At 37.6% G+C, this 16,803-nt stretch overlaps 1 protein-coding gene across 2 annotated transcripts in view; it reads left to right on the top strand.

The window, feature by feature from the left end:
• Positions 1 to 461: 461 nt before the first annotated feature.
• Positions 462 to 16,803, top strand: part of LOC137339266 (brain acid soluble protein 1 homolog) — a 63,466-nt gene continuing 47,124 nt past the window's right edge. The window contains exon 1 of one of the 2 annotated variants that reach the window (XM_068001884.1): positions 462 to 661. The gene's annotated coding sequence lies outside the window, so the exon portion shown is untranslated. Of the gene's footprint in view, positions 662 to 1,510; positions 1,682 to 16,803 lie in introns of those variants that run through there. The other variant, XM_068001883.1, reaches the window with a different exon arrangement.

The raw sequence follows: 16,803 nt of genomic DNA, 5'->3' as shown, positions 1-16,803 counted from the left end.
GGCCAAATATAACATACCGTTAATGGCAGCAGTAAAGCAAAACTATATGCAATTGACTTGCGGGCACGAGTGTTCAAATTAATACCTAACTTTTGAATACTTCATTTAAACAAAAGCAGATTCGTAGCAATATATTCACTGTTTCAGAATTACGTGTCGTGGGCTTTGGATCTATATTCGTATGCCAAAGAAGGTGCTTTGATTATTATTTTGTTTACAGTCCGTGTGTAAACATCAAATGTCCCGGGTATAGCATTTCTGTGCATGTGGAGAAGTGTGTGTGTTTTTAATGTAGTCGCCAAATTAGATTCCAGTGCACTGTGGACAAGAGAAAGTGAGGAGTTTCCACGGAGACAGGGGCTGATCTACATTCAGTTCACACGCACTGGTTGCTTGGTAGCCGCCTCAGTACAATTCGCTCCAATTGAAACAGGGCAGAATCCCATATCAGCCGCAGAAACCGGAATATTGGACTGATGTGCAATCAGTGACACACGCAGGGTAGCAAGCGTGCGATGAACTCGCAGCGAAACTCGGCTCTGGAACTAATAAAAACGTTTAACTCCTCTATTCCTAAAGCGGCAGCAAAACTTCTACCTGATTGTAAAACTGATATAGCAAGCTTATCAGTCATTGAATATCCAAGATCGATTGGACTCTGGTAAGTTTATTACTGTTTATTAATGGTTTAATGGTGAAAGATTTTCTTTTCTTTCCATCCCACCCCCCTCCCCCGCTAAGATAATCTTACAAAAGGAGGTAAGAATTTGAACAGCCGCTCGACTCTTAAACCGAGCAAAACTACTCGGTTATTTTGCATCTCAGGTACAGTATTTTGGTCAGTGGAGCGTTTTTCAACAAACATTGCAGAGGGCGCCAAAGAACTTCGGTAATGCAGTAATGATGTTTTCAGCAGATGAAGAAACACGCATCCTTTGGTTTAACAAATGCCCAGTATTTAAGAATAATTGCTGCTATATTGTAACGGCAGCAGTCGCCCCCTTTCAACGAATACCGTGGTAAGTTAAAAAGATCCATTTATAGCTTGGCTCCATTTCGCCTCACCCCTCCTCTGGATGCGATGGTGCCCATACAATCAAATCCACAATTCTAGGGTTAAACATACAATTTAAAAAAAAATGTCCCTGAAACGGCACACTGTTGATAGCAAACACATTTTAATACAGTTCACTGGGCATGGTTCACTACGAAAATTAATTACATGGGACTTATTTAAGCAACGTTAAAATTTCAGGGATTTAACTTAAAATGTCATCGAGGGCTGTATATTTATAAAAGAAAAAAAGCGTGCCACATCTTTAATTAAACGATGTATTAAAACACTTCAAAGCTGTCTATTTCTTTTAAGTTGGGATTTGGAAGTGCTTAAAGAACACGTGATGGCGGCCCCATCCTGGAGTTGTGTCCAATTATGCTCACAGCGCCATCCCAGAGTAACGATATTATTTTACAAATGGGCTAAGGTTTACTCGGTTCCTACCCACACTCTCAGGCGAAATGCAGCAGCAGCAGCAGCAGAGGAGCGTCGCGTAGATCTCTCTTCCCCCCCCCCCCCCAGCTCCCCCTCCCTCCCTCCTCCCAAGTTAGCAGTCAGACACGAGCAGTGCAGCGAAGTCCAGCTTAAGATCGGCCACCAGAAAAAAAGGCGATCGGAATAACGGTAAGAGACGGATAACCATGAGCGGACGTGGGGGGCGAGCCTCTCGATATAGAAATGTACCGTCCCGTCTATGTGTGTGTCTCTCTCAAAACGTTTAAAACGTTTTCGTCCGCTGGGGCGATCGGGAGGGAGCAGCCTTTTCTCTTTTTTTAAAACAAAAACAAAAGCAGCGACTTGAATTATTTGTAGAAAAACGAGAAGTGTGTGGAGAAGGGGAAGTGGGTGCGTTTTTACAGGACTGTGGCTGCGATGTGTGAATGGAATATGTGTGTCACGTCAGATGACTGCATTTTTTTATAGACTACAATTAAATGTTCTTTTTTTAATATAAAGCTTTACGAAGGTGGTGTGAAATGATCTGGAAGGGGGTGGAAGTCAACAAGTCTTATTCATTTAACTGACGAACCTGTCGCGAATACGAGGGACAAACTAGCATGTCCATGTATACGTTTTATTTGTCAAACCGATCTAGCGACAAAAGGACCACAGTTCCATTCAATTGATTATTTCGTTGTTATAGATTTCATGTTATGAAAATTACTGAGGTTTATATTTAACAGCAACGAATCCAGTCTGAATCCATTTACATTTTAGATCCAAGAACCATTATTTTAGATTACCAAAATAATATGAAATGCAATTTTGTGTGTGTAAATACATTGCTTCCATGGTGTCAGAGGATAACATCGTTGCAATGGCGATCACTCGCTAAGCAAGAGACTTGTCATGAGGAAATGACTTTACTGCTTTGATGAAACCTGTGGTTTTATGACTTTTATGACTGTTATGAAGGAATTTACTGTAAACGATTAACATCTTTTAGGTCGAGCACATCTGGAAATGTTATACCGATCGACTGGCTCGGTGCTGACGGGGGAAAAATTGCACAGTTCTTGGGGAAAATGCATATTGTAATGAAATTATCATAAATTCTGCACATGTGGATTATTGTCCAAATGTTGGGATTTAGGATGCAGTTTTTTTTTTTGCTCCGTAAAAAAATTACAACCAATAGCACAAATTCAATAGAATAGATTTCCAGCATAAATTGGCCCTGCGATACTCGTAGAGACTGCAGTGGATTTAATGCATATAGTAATTTCTTTCCTTTGTTTCCCCTGACGCATGCGCTTCACTGCAGGGTGGGGAACGCAGGCATCTCCATAAATCATTCTGTCATTTCTGCCCAGTCAGTAGGACAATAGGAATTCTTACCTGATTAAATTCCATAATTCCCACCAATGTATGGAACGATACATTATTTATTTACACTTAGTGGTCTTGTGGTTTCTACGTTTTTTTCTCCTAATTCCATAAACATTTAGCTGTGATCTATTTTTCTTCTAATGAGCAAAAAGAAGCCTGCAAGAATGATCAAGAGAAAAAAAAATGTTGAAACCACAAGACTTCAGCACAGGCAAGCCTGGAGATGTAGTCTGGCACCAACTGAGAATTCCAGGGTGCTTCAGGGAAAAGCTTGGCTGTAAATGTATTGCAAATGCAACAACTGTTTGAAACCATTTTGAATCAATGCTCACTTGTTACTGTACTATTATTTTAAAGCTATTGTTGATGGATCTATATGTGGAAAGAATATTAAAGCAACAATATTCATCCTAAAAATGTATTTTTTTCGATATTGCTGGTGCAAATAGGAATAGACTATAAAAGGTGTTGGCGATTGAGGAAGATGTCCCTGTCTTGTGTTGATTCCTCTACCTTCATCTGTAAGCATGTGACTTATCAGACTGAGACATTTCATTATCCACAAATCATTTTAAGGTTAGACACAAGTCAACTGACCATTCTCTAGGTATGTTGCGGCTGGTTATTGCTTTGAAAACATTGATCACATTAAAAAATGTTGCGATTTACCAGACATTCATTGCTGCTTTACAGAGGGAAGGTGAATACAATGACAGTATTCAATAAGATCTGCAATGTTATGCTTCAGTGCTGATACGGTATTTATGCAATGCAAATTATGCCATTGTTTTACATAAGAAAAAGAAAACTTTGTGATGACCCTCCTTTAAAAGCACAAGCATTCAGTCCTACTTTCATAAAAATAATGGGTAACTCATATGGCCTGATCTTCAGTTTTTTCTTCCTCCAACCTTGCAATGTTAGAGAAAAAAAAGTATGGAAATAAAAAAAAGTATTTGTTGGCTAAATTCTCTTCAGAAACTACGCTGTTCTGTGACAATTCGGTCATGTTGTAGACTACATAATAGTGTCGCAACCAGTGCAGTTTTCAATAATATTTGTTGCCTGTACGGTTTAGAGGCATTTTTTGCATGGTATATTATCCTTTATTGAGTTTCTGTATAGATGGAGAATAGGGTAAAGTGACACAATCAGCATTTTACCGTATTATGATCAGTACTTCAAATTATTTTTATGGCAGTTTGGAGTAAGAACTAAAATTTAGAAATTTGAAAACATTGCAAAAGTTTGTGGTTTTGCACCATAGAGGCCAGCATGATGCTATGTTTTGCGCAAGCATTTTCAGTGTGGGCAGATCCTGGCTATTGCAGGAACTGAACCTTTCTGAAAACTCCAGCATGGTCATGATGGCCCTTTAATTTGTTGCTAATTAAACTTCATAATATTAAAGAACATTTCTTAAAACTGTTTAAAATCTGTACTGTAAATTTGCCTGCTTAAATAGCTTCAAATTAAACATTCTGCACTAATGGCATTTAACATTTCGTGTAAAGGGCACAATTGACCTCTCATTGGGTGGAACCTATAGGTTATGGGTGAATGTTCACTTATAACCTTGATTTTCAAGTTGACTTGGATCAGGTGAGCAAGAAATAAGCAACGGCCTTGGCCTTGTGACACATGAGAAATTTTGTAGCAGACAGGAATGGCACTACAAAACCATGGTTTCATCTGCCAAAAAATAAAACTGTATGACTGCTGATGGATTAGAGGGTTCTGAGCAGCAAATAAAAAGTTGCCATAAATTAAATAAACGACAGGTGCTCACAAACTAAACTCAGTGACCCATGTCTAACGGTTGGGTTTGCATTAACAAATGAAGAAATATCCCACTGAACTCTGCAGAACCAGGTGTAGCAGATAGAAATGGCAGAAATGGTCCCAAGTCTACCTCAATGTCATCTGTACATGAACTCAATTGGCAACTGCAGCAAAGAGTATAACATAGCACAGTATAGTATAGCATAACAGTATAGCATAGTTGTTTATCTGCATCTCTAAGAAACCATTGATATTTTTTGTTACTGCCAACAATTCAGTAAGTTGTAGGGTCTGAAACCAGAGCATGCAATTTGTTTGTCTGCTTTCAATTCTCAAAATTCTGCTTCTGCCACTACAGTCTTGGCTAAGAGCTGTAGCTGTTAATCTTAACTGTTTGCAAGTTAGTAGGTTCAAATCATTCCATCCGCTACAACAATGGAGAGATATTGCTCGGCTGTCAGTGCTCCACATGACTATGACCGGAGCAGCGCCACATGAGTTACTAATGCTTAAATCAGACCTCCATATTTATGAGTAGAACACAAGAGCAGCTGTAGCTATACCTCAGCATTCTGAACCAATTTCTAATATATCAGAGGCAATGCTTCACACAGTGCTTCTGCCTGTCAAGCTATCTTCCAGACTGTGTTGTCACCAGGAGCTCTGCTCTTTGTACATAGCAGTTCAAATGTGCAGTTACCCATCATTGGCTGAACCAGGGTTCCTGGAGCATAGCGTATGGGAAATCTGTGACTTGCCAATTAATAACTCAGTACTTTTTAAATCTAACAGTGCTGTGAGCAGCACTACAGTCAGTTTCATGAGACATTTATCCTTGTTACAGTTGTCATCAGTTGTATCCTGTTATGTCATCCAACATACAAATCAAAATGCTTAGTAAATACATTTGGTTCCTTTTTTCCAACACTTCTGATTGGCAGTATAGGGAAGTTTTGGTCATTGGTTAACCCATGGTTTTAAAAATCTCTCGCTAATGCAACTAGGAGTTGGCAGTTTCAAGATTTAACAAGGTAAAAAATGCAAATGCTGGAAATTTGCTTGTAAATTCTGGAAATAGACATTGACCCAATTAACAAAAGCAAAATACTGCAGATGCTGGAAATCTGAAATAAAAACAGAAAATGCTGGAAGCACTCAGCAGGCCGGGCAGCATCTGTGGAGAGAGAAACATAGTTAACGTTTCAGGTTGATGACCTTTCCTCAGAACCCAATTAGCATCTGTGAAAAGAATAGATACGTTAATTTTTCAATTTTAGACCATTTGTCAGAAAAATAGATTCTTATCTGTGATATGTATGGAATTCAAAAATAACTTACTGCCTTTCTCTGTTGTCTTTCAACCAAGATAGCTTGAATTACAGCTTCTCTCAGAATAGTTATCTGTGATGCTCCGAATTAACCTGCTTTTCAGGTGAAATATGTACATAAACGTGAATAGGAATATATAAGAAATTACAAACCAATTGGCTACAATCGACCTGTTTAAGCTTTTGAATATTGTACTCCCTATATTGCTAACTGAATTACTCTGGTTTATGTTGTACATCACTGGCAATTAACTGGATAATAACAATTTAGTTCAATAATAAAAACAGAAAATGCTGGAAATACTCAGCAGGTCAGGCATCATCTGTGGAGAAAGAAACAGAGTTAACATTTCAGGTCGATGAACTTTCATCATAACGTTTCTGACTTTAGTTCAGTAGGTAGAGTATTAAGAAGTGAAAATATAGCACTCATGGAGCAGACAGTCAGCAATCAACCTTTGTAATTGCTAGTGAGGTTCGAAAGAAGCTGAACATTTTCCAGCAAAGCAAACTGGTAGGAACTTCTGAACAATGTTAGGATCCATTAATTTAAAACATGGCCAAATGGCATTCCACTAAATCACAAATAACGTCTCGAAGAATTACCTATTCTGTGCTGCTGCAAGATTTGCAAAAAAGAAAATCCAAAGGTTCAAAGACTGCACAAAAGAAACATTCCTTACTGAGATCTATGGGATTGTAATTACATTTCTCACTAAGTTATTAGCCTGCCATGATCACTTAGTGCAAAGGCATTTTGGACTACGTGTTTGAAACTGCTTCATTCCTGCCAACTTTTCCAATATCTACTTGAAATAGTGCTAATTTTGGTGTAGTAGGCATCCTCCTGCAAATGTATTACTAAAGTTAATCATTTAGCACTCTAATTTGTTTACTTAAGTTCATCTTAAAGCATCCCATTCGAAAAGGAATACAGCCAACTGGAAGTCAAGAATGCTTTAGCTGGAATATTAACTGTTTAAGGATTGCACTAGCATTTCTGCACTAAAGTTAATAAAGATTGACTTTTATTTAGTTTATTCACAAAATATGATAATTGAAGTCTCCCTAATTCCACTTTTATTTAGCAGAAAATCCTTATCAGATGTTGATGAAGTTAAAAAATACATTCTGAAATAAAAGGCGTTTTCAAAGGGTTACTTTGAATAAGTATATTCTGCGTATACTTTACATACATCAGACAATAATTGTCATGAACTCAGTTTTGCAAAGTAAATGCTTATGGCTAGTTAGTCCTGCAAGCTAACCAGATATTAAATTGGATGGTAGCCCAGTGTTATACTGGCATGTAGCATAAAATACTAACTGTAATCCTCAGATCCATTTAGTACTCCAATAATCCTATTAAATACAAAAAGAATTTTATGATTGAATTTCCATGTTCCGATACTTTTGGAATGATGACATTTTTTCTCTTGCATGTAATCTGTGCCTTAGCACACTTTCCAGTTTATTTAAAGTGGAACTTTGAATATCTTTTTAGTAAATCTAGAACAATTTTCCCACATTTCAAACTATTCCTAATTATTATAGTGTGGCCCAAAGGCATGCAAGATTACTTTCATAAGATCAAGTAACTTAGTTTGAATTGTTGAAATCACAATGTCAGTCCCAAGGTTACTTATGATTAAGTACCGCACTATCTTTCCCATAAACAGTAGCTTAATTATGTTCAGTTAATTAAATATTTCACTTACCTAAAATGGGGAGACAACATATTTGAAATCTTATATCACATGTGATAGTGCAGAGACCTGCAAGAAATGGTTTTTATTACAAATACTGAGGTTTTTTTTACAAATGGTCTTATAGCTACCTGGCTTTAATGATTTTATCCTTTTAGCTCTGTGAAATTCTTTGGAAATTTACATTCTTACTGTCTGTAAATTTATAACAAATATACAAAACCCTTGCTCAAATTATCAGAAAAAATGGTGATGGAATGGGGTCTCTGATCTTTCTTTCAGATGAAGGCCTTTTCTGTCTTTGCAGAGGTTGGGAAAATCAGTTGGTTGAGCACTGGACATAGGGCCAGCAGGTCTCGGGTTTGATTCTTAGCAAAGTTCACAGCCTTTCTTGCTTCCAAGGCGGATAAAATAAATACCGGGGGTGAAATTGGTCTTGGGCAGTACTGCAAAATGGGCGCTAGTGAACTGGCCAATGGAAATGAAGATCGGGTGGGGTGTAGAATGGGCTGCTGATTCGTTATCTACATTTTGTGCTACTGCCCAAGAGCAATTTCACCCTAACCATGTCTTAGAATGTGAAGGAAAAAAGGAGATTTCAAGGATTGAGCAGTGCTTGCCACATTGTTGCAGTACCTCCTGATTGTTTGGCAATGGGAATGAAGATCAACACTGCACCCAAAAGGCATTTCATGCCTAATAAAGATTGACCTTCACTGGAAATATTTTTTTGTCCAAAAAAAGTTTTGAGACTAAATTAATTTTGCTTACTTGTTTCCAATGAATGAAATGAATTGGGGGAGAAATTGGCCACAGTTCAGTATTATGTGGGAGATTGTAATTCATGAGGGAGCAATTAGGTTCAATATTGGAGCAGTGCCATAAGAACTGGATTTAAGATATAAAATAACCTGACCTACCAATCCTTCATACTAACTTTGAGTGCACAGAAGAAAAACATTCCATTATCCAGCAGATTATTATCCATCATCACAAACACATAATTCACAAGTAGCTTCTGAAAAAAAAGCATGCTGAAAGAAAATAAATAGTTAGTTGTCTGCTGTGGTTTCTTTACCAGACACTTGCTTTGGTCTGGAGAAATTCAGTGATTACATCCCTTAATGATGGGATGTCATCTTTTTCTGAAACTTAAAGGTGGATGGGTTTCTCTGTAAAAATGGTCCCAGGTTGAATGCATTGATTCATTTGCTTGTTTCAGGTAGCACCAATGTTTCTCCTTAATAACTAATTCTTTAAATTATGCAGTGTTATAAGTATTTTATTTGCTCTGTAGCAGGCACAATCAGGGAGTTGGTCACAAATCAAAAATCGTCATTAAAATTTGTTGAGGCAAGACTTCTTGCATTATCTTGTTGATAAATATGGAAATTAACCATTAAGGTAAGCATTAGATTTTCTGGCTTCATATATGCCCTAAATGTCTATTCACAGTGCTAGAAATCTAGTCTTAGTGCATGTATTCTTCTGTATTTAATGATTGGAACTAAGCAGCTATCAACTTCATGTCATTTTGGTCACTATCCAAAATATTAGGTTTAATAAGACATTAATAAGTTGGAAGCAAACACTCAATAATGTCTTCCACCCGGGAATTCCTTTCCCTCTTCTCCCTATGAGAAAACCTGTGTGCTTTCTCCTCTTCCTCCCCTCCATTTTACAGGTTTGGTAAGTAGGAGAAAAGCTAATGCTATTGTGGAGAGTGTAGCAAGCAAAATTTTTCCAGACCAAAGCAGAAGTCCACAATGCCACTATTGTAAAGCAGTATGTTGGTGAGTAAATTACTGACATTTTAGCTGATAGAAATTGCCTTTTTCCTTTTAAAATCTTTTTACATGTCAATGAGCATCTTCAGGATCTTATTCATAATAACTTGCAGTAATCAGGGATGTTCTGTATTCCACCAAAAAGATGACCAGTGATTGCATGAACTTCATCTGGCTGCCAAAATGCTAATTTCTCTCTTTCATACACAAATTGCATCTTGTCCTAAGAAATTGTTAATTTTCTACACCTATGTCACTTACTTCATTTTGCTGGTGATCCACATTCTGACAGCAATGCTACCAGCTGAGCAGGGAAAACTACTGTGTTGCTTAAAGTCAATAGAGAGAAGAATTAATAAATCATACCACTTACAATTTATATTTATTGTATATTGGCATGTGGGCCCTGGGAAGAAAGAAAAAGGTTGGGAGGAGTTTTTATGCATTGTACAAATGCGCTTCCTGATGGGTTGACCAAGAATTGCTAACTGCAGATATGGTTGGGGCAGGGGAGGGGTTTGGTAGGGAACTAAAACTTGCAATTACCTTTTTATTGTAACAACTGGGAAAATGTGACAACTTATCTATAGTATTGTAACATGGAATTTTGAGAACCGTGTGAAGTAAAATTTAGCTTTTATGATGGGATGAATTAATTCATGGATAATGAGCATATCTGATTGTAGAAATTAAAATAAACTCAAGAACTTGTACTGATGCAGCTAATTAATACTCTGGTTAGTTCTAGACACTAAACCCTGACACGCATCACAAATTAAAAAAAGTATTAAGTTTACAGAATGCTCACTAAATATGAAAAACGAGCAAGTGGAATTTAAAAGAAATGTATATTTACTATATTTGACCAAAGGGAAACAGTTCTATAACGCAGGGCCAGAAGTTCATCATTTACTGCACCAAAATTGCAGCCAGTGTTTGTTGCATTATAACATTTGACAAAGTAAGGATGCTTTGACGAAATTTTAACTCTTCTCAATCGCTTTGAGTGGGAAGATAGTTGAGAGGCTGAATATTTACATAGAATTAGTTAGAATATACAGCACAAAAACAGGCCATTCAGCCCAATGGGTCCATGCTATGTTTATACTCCACACGAGCCTCCTCCTACCCTTCCTCATCTAACCCCATCAACATATCTTTCTATTCCTTTCTCCTTCGTGTGTTTATCTAGCTTCCTTTTAAATGCATCTATGCTAGTCGTCTCAGCTATTCCTTGTGGTAGTGAGCTCTACATTCTAACCACTCTCTGGGTAAAGAAGTTTCTCCTGAATTCCTTATTGGATTTATTAGTGACTATCTTATATTTATGGCCCCTTGTTCTGATCTCCCCTGCAAGTTGAACCACCTTCTCCATATCTACCCTATCAAACTCTTTCATAATCTTAAATATCTGTATCAAGTCACCCCTCAGTCTTCTCGTTTCTAGAGAAAACAGCCCCAGCCTGTTCAATCTTTCCTGATAGGTATAGCCTCTCAGTTCTGGTATCATCCTAGTAAATCTTCAGTGCCTCCATCTCCTTTTTATAAATGGAGATCACAACTGTTCAGAGTACTCCCAATGTGGTCTAACTGAGGTTTTATACAAGTTTAACATAATTTCTCTGCTTTTCAATTCTATTCCTGTAGAAACGAACCCCAGTACTTTGTTTGCTTTTTTAAAAATGGGCTTATTAACCTGCATCGTTACTTTTAGTGATTTGTGTATCTGTACCCCCAGATCCCTCCACTCCTTTACCACATTTACACTCTTATTTTCCAAGGAGTGTGGCTTCCTTATTTTCCCTACCAAAATGTACCACCTCACACTTATCTATATTGAAATTGATTTGCCAATTACATGACCATTCTTCAAGCCTATTAATGTCTTCCTGTATTTTGTCGCAGTCCTACTCAGTGTTAACTATACCCCCCAATTTGGTGTCATCTGCAAATTTTGAAATTGTACTTCTGATTCGTGAGTCGAAATCATTTATGTAAATGGTGAACAACAGTGGTCCCAACACCGATCCTTGTGGAACACCACTTCCCACCTTTCGCCTGCCTGAGTAACTACCTTTAACCCCTACTCTGTTTTCTGTTTTGTAGCCAGATTGCTATCCATTCTGCTACTTGTCCCCTGACTCCACATGCTCTGACCTTAGTCTTGAGTCTACAATACGGTACCTTATCGAAGGCCTTATGAAAATCCAAATATATTCCATCCACTACATTACCCTTTCTGTTACTCCTTCAAAGAATTCAATAAGGTTGGTCAAGCATGACCTTCCCTAATGAAATCGATGCTGACTATTCTTTATTATATTTTCAGTTTCTAAATGTTTTTCTGTTACATCTTTGAGGAAGGATTCCATTATTTTTCCTACCACTGACATTAAGCTAATTGGTCTATAGTTTCCTGGACTTGTTCTATCTCCCTTTTTAATATAGGAATCACATTAGCTGTCCGCCAGTCCTCTGGCACAATTCCCTTTTCGATGAATATATATATATATATATATAAATAATAGTTCCTATGTTATCTCTTCCCTAACTTTTAATATGCGCGGATGCAATCCATCTCCGCGGACCAGGTGTTTTATCCTCTCTAAGTATGATTAGTTTATCAATTAACTCCCCCCTTTCTATCTTAAATGTCTTTATATCTTTTTTAAATCTCTTTTTCTAATGTCATGCCCACCATATTAGTCTCTCTGGTCAATACTGAGGCAAGGTAATTATTTAATATTTCTGCCATTTTGCCGACATTACCTCTGACTTTATCATGTGTACCCATTGTGGCCCTATCCTTATCCTGATTTTTAAAAATTATTTATGTGTCTTTAGAATACTTTAGAATTTCTTTTTATATTCCTTGATAATTTAATTTTGTAGTTTCTCTTTGCTATCCTAATTTTTTTTTTGACCTCTTGCCTAACCTTTTTGTATTCCATTTTGTCATCCTCTCCTTTGTTGTCTATATACATAGTGTATGCCTTTTTCTTCTGTTTCAATTTTGCCCTTATTTCTGTATTCATCCATGGTGTGTCTTTACTGGCTAGTTTGTTCTTGCTTTTAATGCGATATATTTCTCCTGGACTCTAAAAATTTGAACAATTTTGTTTTTTTATTCCACTTTGGTGCTCTCTGTCCCTCTTGTCGACTACTTCATTTTATAAAACCCGAAGAAGAGGAATACAGTCTCTCCTAAATCTTTACAAATTGTGGCTGTTTGATATCATTGCACGGAAAACCTATGCCCTGCTCTGCAAAATGCCCTCCTTGAAAGAGAAAAAAAGAGTGAAATTGCTCTAGTTGATAAATTTACTTTAAAAAAATCAGTGTTAATACACAGCAGGAAATCCTGTTTTATATTAACACCAAATTTGGCTAAACATTGACAAGAGAAATTTCACCTTAAAGTGATAGGTTCAGAAATTCATGGTAGATAAAATTAATTTCACATTTAGCTGGATTTGGTATATGGCACAGGAAGGCCAGAGAGAAGCAAAAAAGTTACATGGAACAAACTTGCCAATGACTAAGGCAAAACTTAAGAACTATATAGATGTAGGACTATGAAGTTATGGAACTTATGCTATGAATTGCGGTGGGGTCAGTGTTGGACTGGATCAGCAGGCATATGTACCAAGTCAGTAGCAATGGGCCACATGCAATTTTGGGGCTGTAATGTTTAAATTAATGATTCCATGTAACTGCTTTTTTCTAAAGATTGCTGATGGTGAAACTCTTTAATTTAGTTTGAGTTAATAATCAGTAACTGAGGAAGATTTTTGTTTTTAAATAGAAGAGTTTTTAATACATTGCGTTTTCTTCAGTAATTAGTGTGTTTTTGCTCTGCTTTAAGGTTTGGAACATTTTAGTTGATGTATATTTACCAAGCTATCTTTTGTAATTCATCTGCTGCAACAGCAAATTCCAGTGAAGCTTCTGTATAAAATCTTTGGCCCATGGGAACAGCAAAATAAAAATCCCCCTCATTTAAATACAGCCTATAGATGGAACTCGAGATTGATTTATGGAACTTGTTTATTCTTATTCTGGTCATATGACCAAAACTTTGCCTTGGACATGTCAGAACACGCTAGACATCTCATAAAATCTGATTTTACTGGAAAGTATTTTCTTCACTGTTGTCTCAAAATGTATTCAATTATTGAAGAGTGAGAATCCTTCTTTAATTAAAGGTATATTTTATATTTTAATTCCTTACCCTTTCTATCAGCCTCACTGTGCTATCTTTGGTCAGTGAACTATTCACAGCTCTCCCCCAACACTTTATAATTAGCTGCTGGGAGGTGTGCGAGAGTGACCCTGGTATCTCATCCATTGTTTTTCCTTTCTTTTTCTGTGGGGAGATGTCTTGTCTCTGCTCTGCACCTCTCACTAAAGAAATAACAGAGTTTGGTTACTCAGTGTATTGTAGCTCTTGACTCCTTAAATTTATAGTAATATTTTCTTCCAAAACTATCTTCGAGAAGATGGATTGTGATCTAAGGCATACATAAAAGGATTGCAATAAAGTTATGTTCTTTGTAAACATATATCCATGTAATTTGTAAACTGATAGAATTGTTTAAGGGGGTTCTACCTTACTTTTCTTGGTAGCTGCCTTTGACTTCTTGTCTAGTTTTACAGGTAATAGTTTTCCCCAGGGCAACTTGAAGAATTGAAAGGTATTTTCTTGTAGTTGATTAGACTACAAATTAGAATGGTGAATAAAGTATTCATAAAGGAGCTAAGCCCAGTACTATTGAAATGAACACTAGAATAACTTTCATTCTTCAGGTTAAAATGGGTGGAAAAGAGAATGTTGGGCGTGAATAGACAACAAAATGAAAAGCAAATCTAAAGTTTTCTATTAACACAGAAATACGATCAGTAGGATCCTTCTGTATAGAGTAATGCATAATGACTGTGAATGTTTCAGTGACAGCAAGATATCTGGATAAATAATTGGTTGTGCTATAGCAATCTATCATTGGTTTTGTTTGTTTGAGTAGATTTTGCAACTGTTTCTATGAATGTAACTGTTCTACATATTGAAGATGTACATTTATAACCTGTTTGAAAGGAAGAGCCCACTGGTTCTGTGGGGAAAACACTTTTCGGAGTAGCTCGTCAGTTAATGTGGGATTTGTAGTAGTGATATAACATTGGTGTTCTTATATTTCTGGAGATGGTATAGTTGATACATCAACCTTGTGACATGGGTTGGTAATTGGTTGGGAGGTAGGAAACAGAGAATAGGGATAAAAGGAATGTACTCTGTCAGAATGTGACAAGTGGTTTTCACCACTATTCTTATTGGGGCCTCAGCTTTTTACCGTATAGATCAATGACTTGGATGAAGGAAGAGAGAGTTGTATATCCAAGTTTGCAAATGACACTAAATTAGGAGGCACAGTAAGTTCTGTAGATGAGAGCAGGAAGTTAGAAAGGACATAGACAGTTTAAGTGAGCGTGCAAAACTGTGGCAGATGGAGTTCATTGTGGGAAAGTGTGAGGTCATTCACTTTGGATCCAAGAAAGACAAATCAGAATATTTTCTTAATGGCGAGAGACTAGAAACTGCGGAGGAGCAAAGGGATTTGCGTGTCTCTGTACACAAATCATGAAAAGCTGGTGGACAGGCACAAAAAGTAATCAAAAAGACTAATGGATTGTTGGCCTTTATCTCAAGGGGGCTGGAATACAAAGGGGAGGAAGTGATGTTTCAATTGTGTGGAGCCTTGATCAGACCCCTATCTGGAGTACTGTGTTCTTTTTTGGGCACCGCACCTCAGGAAGGATATACAGGCATCAGAGGGGGGACAGCGCAGATTCACCAGAGTTATACCAGGGCTTAAAGGGTTAAATTATGAGGAAAGGTTGCATAAACTTGGGTTGTATCCTCTTGAGTTTAGAAGGTTGAGGGGTGATCTAATTGAGATGTTTAAAATTACAAAAAGTATTCGATAGAGTAGATACAGAAAAGCTATTTCCTCTGGTGGGGGAATCCAGAACAAGGGGGCATAATCTTAAAATTACAGCCAGGCTATTCTGGGGGGGGGGAATAAGGAAATACATTTTCACACATAGGGTAGTGGAATTGTGGAATGCTCTCCCCCAAAAGGCTGTGGATGATGGGTCAATTGAAAGTTTAAAAACTGAGATCGACATTTTTATTACATAAGAGTATCAAGGCATATTTTATGGATCAAGGGTGGGTAAATGGAGTTAAGGTACAGACCGGCCATGATCTAATTGAATGGTGAACAAGGGGCTGAGTGGCCTTCTCCTGTTACATTGTTCCTATGAAGAGAGGGGACCTTGGCTGTCCTGGTAAGGTCATTGAAATTTTTTCTGCAGTGGGTTGCTGTGCTGGAGGCCATGGATGTGAATTCACCATCTTCCTTCATTGCACTTGCAATGCCACTTTGATTGGTTTCCTCTAACAATATTTTGGATTATCATTTCTCCACCGATGAAATTGAGAATATGGGAGCTCTGGAGCTGGAAGAGGCTGTAGAGGATATTGTGGCCACCTTTCATTGGTTCAGCAATGCCAGTTCAGCAGGGCCAGTTCCAGGCTGCAGTTGTAATGATGGCCTGTTCCTTTAAGTGGATGCAGCCATTTAAATGCTGCAACATCTTGTAATTCCCCACCCCCACCAGTGGTAAGCTCACAATGGCAGATGGTATTACCACTGGAGCCCAGCCAAAATAAACAAATGAGGCTAACTCTGGAAAATGGGACAGGCTCAGTGCCAGGTCATGGCTATCTTGCACTTGCAGTGGCAATATGTATCAGAGTATCCAGGCCATTGCTGAGAACTACTTAAAATGATGATAGGTCAAGACTACCTTGGACCACAGTTCCCAGCATGGGTACTCAGTGCACCACTTGAACAACTGCCATGTTACCTTGTCTAACAGTTTTTCATTTCTAGTATTTTTGTGTGATATCACATCAGAACTTAATCTGAAATCGATGAATGTGATTATCAAAAGGCATTAAAGCTCCAACTCTTTATTCGTTCATGGGTGTCACTGGCAGGGCCAGCATTTATTGCCCATCCCTAATTGCCCTTGAGAAGGTGGTGGTGAGCTGCCTTCTTTAACAACTGAGTAGCTTGCTAGGCCATTTTCAGAGGGCAATTAAGAATCAACTACATTGCTGTCAGTCTAGAGTCACATATAGGCCAGACCAGGTAAGGACAGCAGGTTGCCTTCCCTAAAGGACATTAGTGAACCAGATGGGTTTTTATGACAATCTGATAGCTTCATAGCTACCATTACTGATATTAGTTTTT

The sequence above is a fragment of the Heptranchias perlo genome, chromosome 2 (genome assembly GCF_035084215.1).
Source record: "Heptranchias perlo isolate sHepPer1 chromosome 2, sHepPer1.hap1, whole genome shotgun sequence".
NCBI lineage: Eukaryota > Metazoa > Chordata > Chondrichthyes > Hexanchiformes > Hexanchidae > Heptranchias > Heptranchias perlo.
Note: the sequence above shows the minus strand (reverse complement) of the source record. Positions and strands in the feature narration are given on the sequence as shown.